Genomic DNA, 6,153 nt, shown 5'->3' with positions numbered 1-6,153 from the left:
AGACAGAGAGGAGACAGAGAGGAGACACAGAGGAGACAGAGGAGACAGAGGAGAGGAGAGGAGAGAGGAGACACAGAGGAGACAGAGAGGAGACACAGAGGAGAACAGAGGAGACACAGAGGAGAGGAGACACAGAGGAGAGGAGACAGAGAGGAGACAGAGAGGAGAGGATCCACAGAGGAGACAGAGGAGACAGAGAGGATCCACAGAGGAGACAGAGGAGACAGAGGAGACAGAGGAGACAGAGAGGAGAGGAGACCAGAGGAGACAGAGGAGACCAGACCAGAGGAGACAGAGGAGAGGATCCACCGGCTCAGAGCTCCTCTCTCTCTGCAGCGGCCGCTGTGCGTAAAGTTGGAATAGATATAATAATAAAGCTCTGACGTCACTATAGCTGCATACAGTCCTTGTTGTGATGTTTTAGTCGTGTTGTCCTGTCAGCCTGGTTTAATCCGGGTTTAATCCGGGTTTAATCTGGTTAATAATCCAAACGAGCGGTCCTCTCTGCTCCGGTTCCCCGTCAGACAGGATCAGAGAGAGAGAGAGAGAGAGAGAGAGAGGTGTGTGTTCACCTGTCGCTACCTGGCCTGTCATTGGTCTCCAGAGTGGACATGCTCCTCCTCCTCCTCCTCCTCTTCCTCCTCCTCCTCCTCCTCCTCCTCCGTTCTCAAGCCAACCAGTTCACAACAGACATGGACAACTTCTGGTTTACATTTCAAAATAAAGACCTGTTTCAGTGCACAGGTCTGTCATGTCCTATTGAAAGATAAAAGCTTGATTTAAACTCTAGTAAATATGAATTCACCATTCATTCCTTATTATAAACTTTATTTCCATCATAATAACTTTGGACAGAAAGCTCAACAACACTACAGTCAAACCTAAACCCTGATAACAGTCCAACAAAATCATTACAATGAGAACAAATTGAGCAATACAATAAATCATTACAATAAATGAATAAGAATGAATGAAATGAAGCAGTGAAGTGATGACGTCACATAAAAGCCAGTCTGTGAAAGTGATTTATATGTTGAGATGCAAACTTGTTTGTATAAAACATGTGTTTGCATGACTTGTTATTAAACTCTGTGTCTGTTTTTCTATCAATAAGTACAAAAATGATGGCATAACGGATTTCAAAATAAAGTTCTAACCTGATCATTTATATAGTTACTATTAGTGTTAATTATTTCTTGGTGCATTTGGGCCTAAACTAAATTAAAATGCATCTGGAGTCAACACAGGATCAACGATGTAGCACCTGTAGAAGACAGTTTGTCAAGAGAACGCAACGGAATTAATAATAATTAATAATAATCAGAAATTGTCATTATCAGTCATGAAAATTCCTTCAAATTACATCCAGAATTGTTTCATGCAGAAGCAGGGTTTGGATGTTTTGATATTATATGCAGGTAATTCCAGCAATCTCACTTCATTTACAAAATAAGGTTCTTCTTTATTATCATATATTCTATGGCTGCACTTTTATCACAATCTACAACGAGAGTTAATGAAGCAATGAGTGTTGATCAACATTGACTGTAATCTTTTAACAGTTTTGCTGGTTTATTGCTCTACTTGCTGTTCTTTACCTGTGTAACAAAGTCTGTGCTTTTACTTTGAAGGCAGCATTGCCCAACTTCCTCACAGTCTTTAGCTGAGTTGCTTCTTCTCCCTCTGAAAACAATAAATCTCTTTTTTCTTCTTCCTTCCTTTACTTCTGCAGCATGAATAACGATATAATAATAAACATCAGGAATAATTGATACATAATCAAGAATAATAAAGATTTCAGTGGAAGTTTAAATATGAAACGTGCAGAAAGGTTTCCCAGCAGTGATCTCTAAGATTTATATTTAATCTTCAATAGCTCAAAAACACATTTTCAGTTGCAATGCTGATAAATAAATGTTAATACCTTTCAGTGTCTCTGCTCAAACCCTCCCTCTCCTCCCCGAGACCTTCTGTCTCTGCAGGCGGCTTGTTAAATGTGACCTTTGCACCTCGTAGGCTTAATAAAGATCAAATAAAGAACAGATAATAAAGTTAAAGATGGTTTGAGGTCAGCTGCAGAACTGCATCATCGTCATGTTCAAAGGCTCTTTGATTGTAGGGAACAAGCTCGCTGGAATATTGGGAATTACATGTTAAATGGAACACTTGTACTATAATACACACACACACACACACACACACACACACACACACACACACACACACACACACACACACACACACACACACACACACACACACACACACACACACACACTCAGCTCCATCTGCCGTGGAGGGATCAGGTGGTAATCGGGGGTCTTCAGACGGTATTATTGTTGTTTTGCTGCTCAATAACAGGCTGAAGTGCTTTTATTAGTTTATATAATAATATTATGGGGGACCTGATCTCTATGAATATCTGACCCATCATATACCTTTAATTTAGACAATTAAATAACTCTATTATTATATTGATATTTTCAACACTGATGCAATGCAGTTGAATTTTAAGTAGCCTGAATCTATCAGTAACTGTCCTTCTATTAATGCCCTCTGATACACTTCATTATGACACATAGATGGTTATATGTCAGCCATTAGAAGTTCTAAAACACTGAATGGTTTATGTCAAACTTAAAAGCAAATATCTCTTATTATTATTCAACACATGGTTTAACTGAATTGCAGTATGATTAATCAGATTAGATGAAGTTCCTCCAGAACAAGTGAGAAATACTACCAGGGTTTGATCCATTTAGAAGCTAACGAGAGGCTTGATATAGATAATATTTGATATCATGTGAAATACAAGTTTTCATTACTTATCATTACCAATATTACATTTAATATCATGCAAAATATTACTTTTAGTTGACTTATTTTGACCTATTTATGGTATTTTTATTCTGTTTTGCACTGGGGTTAGCATTACTTCTTATACTTTTTATATTTTTACTCAGATGTCTTTTAATTCTTCTGTTTTTATCAACCTCTGGCTCAAGAATTTCCTTCATGATTAATAAAGTTCCATCTCATTGATGTTGTCTACTTCTGTCTGTAAACCAAAGACACATTGTTTTTGTAAGTTAATACAAATGAATGGTTAATCTGCCACCAACAGCCTACAGAAGTTCATTTTCCTTCCCAGGAATCTTCCTAAGAATTTACGCTTCCATAGCAAGTCATTTTCTACAATACTCTGAGGAACGCTTGAGCCCCGCATAATTAAGTGTTTCCGTAGATTGTATTATGTGAATTCCCCGTGTGGATGTCAGGGAATCAGAGCTCATTTGAAGGAGAATCTATTCATCATCTCTGCCTCTGTTCCCCCGGGCAACGGGACCAAATTACCAGACGAACGTGTCTGAACTTGTTCTTCAGTGCTGAGGGTCAAACAGTCAGCGTCTCCTCAGCCTGCAGGAGAGACGGAGACTTCACCTCCGTAACCGGCCGCAAACATCCGCGAGGATTCCAGGTGAACGTGTGACTGAGTGTTGACCGTGCAGGGTGAGGTGCAGTTCAAACACCTCCCGAGTGACATCATCACTCTGCGGCGTTTGGATAAGATAACGAAGCTGCTAAGTGCAGAGCAAAGGCCGACACTTGTTGTAAAGGGATTTAGTTTGGCATACACTCGGGGCACAATAATAAAGGTGCACCTGACTGACTGGTTAACCTCAACGACATCATCCACAGTACCGTGAAGCTGCAGCCAAACATGAGCGCATGCTGCAGATGAAGACACGCGCTCCTGTTTCATTGGATTTCCACAGAAAGTGATCATTTGATCCCTCTGTGTTTTAAACTTCCATGCAACAGGAAGTAAAACAGACTTTTTTTCCTACTCGTGTTTCGGTCTGTCAAAGGTCTGTCAAAGGTCTGTCAAACTGGTGGTTCTGGTTTTTTGATGTTATCTCGACATCTTCAGTGCAAACACAATGTCATGTGTCTGTACCACAAGCTAAACTGAAGACCACACATCAGTCAATCAAACGCTGGCTGTTTCACGTTTTTTCCGTGTCCCTTGGCACGACTTTCTTTTCGTGGACGATTTAGGTTTAGGCAGAAAAAACAATTAGTTAAGTTAAGGAAAGACATCATGATTGGGCTTATGTTAAGGCAACAAAAACCCACTAACATCAAAGCAAAGCGCCGCGTCGAACACCGCTCTCCTGGTTCACAGCCACAGTTGTTGGCCTTAATAGTCATGTTTAGTAGCTCACGTTCTCTGACGTTTGCTTAGGCACATGGATGCATTCAACCTTTGTCTCCACTTTGAATAACGCTCCCAATGACCTTCCATTGGCAATTTGTTGCCCTGTACAAGAATCAATACATTGAATTTTTGGACTATTTCACAAACTTCCATGTGACTTGGCTGCCATGTGTTATTACTCACTTATCAGGATTCTACTAGTCACTGTATTTATATTTACATACATATAATCTGCTTACATAAAATATAAACTCAATTATTCCTCAGTAAAGATGTTAATTAATATGTGTGCCCTTATTTGGAATGTCAGGATGACTTCCTGTTTGCAGGTGTAAACTTAGATACTCTTGGTCACATTTGAGGTGAGTCAGCTGTTGTCGTGCTGCGGGGAAGTCACCTTTGTTTGAGTCACAACGGTGTCATAATGGAAACAACTTCCAGGTAAGTAACCATGTTAAATGTTAAGAGGAGAACAAGCCTCTGTGGTGGAACAAACAGCTGACAGACGCTGTGTTATAAGAAGTCATAACCCAAAACAGATTAGGAACGCTGGGTTCATCTTTAACAAACTTTTGTATTGTCACTGTTTTGATTTTCTTTATTTGAAAAGTAACCAGTAACTATCCGTCAGTTAAAAGCACAATATTTGCCTCTGAATTGTAGCAGAGTAGAAGTATAAAGTGGCGGAAATACTAAAATGGAAACTTCTTAAAAATCTATTACGCCTTAAAGGTTCTCTAAACTTTTGGCTAACGGTGCTAACAGTTAGGGGGAACTGGAAGGGGGGTGCTACCTTCTACATCCGGTTCTGAAGAGTGAAACCGGTGCTGAATAGTCCTAAAGCTGCATTCTCTCTCCTGTCCACCAGGGGGCGACTCCTCTGGTTGTATAGAAGTCTATGAGAAAATGACTCTACTTCTCTCTTGATTTATTCCCTCAGTAAACATTGTAAACATGAGTTTATGGTCTCAATCTCTAGTTTCAAGTCTTCTTCAATACAGCATGATGTTCATTTAGTAAATGATGCTCCATTTAGAGTCAAACAGACCATAAAGCAGGGGATGCTTTAGGGCGGGGCTACACACTGATTGACAGGTCCACACCAGAGACGTATACGGCGTCTCTACCTCACTCCTGATCATCAGTTGTAAAAAGCCATATAGGGAATCCCTAAATACTGCGATGAAGGTGACAAACAAGTCAACATAAAGCAGGTGAGAGAGAGTTGATGCTGAAGGCAGTAGAAGTGGAAGGACTGGTTTTAATCTTTGAATCCACAAGTTAAGCTTCAACGCTGCCTCGCTGCATGTTATAAGTGAACATATAGCAAAACAACTGCAGTACTTCTTCAGTGTTCAGGTTTTTACTGCAGGTTGTAGGATTTGTTCAAACACACTGAAGCTGTTTAAAAGTACTTTCTGAGTAAATGCATTGTACAGTATTTAGTTAAAACAGAAGGAAAGGCTAGAACTGTGCAGAGCAGCAAGGGTCTTCCACAAACTCAGAAAAAAGGGACACACATGCACTAATGTCTGAGATATCACAGCATGCTGTAAAAATGAGTTTCCCCTCATTGGAACTAAAGTGACTTCACAGAGAAGTTTGTGGAGATCCAGAACAAAGCAGTGAGAGTATTTCAATTAGAGTCCCTGGTGGCAGTAAAGATAAGGATGATTTATGTCATTAAAACATTCACTTAGTCCTTTGAAAGGTCCTCGGTTTGGATCAAGATCAAAGGAAACACTGTTTCCACTATTATAAGAGTTACTTGTGTTGTATTGAATGAGTGGATTAGACATGTTAACACAATGCTAAACAATAACCTGTTCCCTGATACTATGATAATCGCTTTTGATTCATAGTTTGGATAGCAGACAAACTGCACACAGTAACTGAGTGTAATGTCAGGTGGCTTTTTCCAATCTAAAGGATTT

Source organism: Anoplopoma fimbria, chromosome 17, assembly GCF_027596085.1.
Source record: "Anoplopoma fimbria isolate UVic2021 breed Golden Eagle Sablefish chromosome 17, Afim_UVic_2022, whole genome shotgun sequence".
Classification (NCBI taxonomy): Eukaryota; Metazoa; Chordata; class Actinopteri; order Perciformes; family Anoplopomatidae; genus Anoplopoma; species Anoplopoma fimbria.
The sequence above is the reverse complement of the archived record's forward strand: the minus strand, read 5'-3'. Positions refer to the sequence as shown.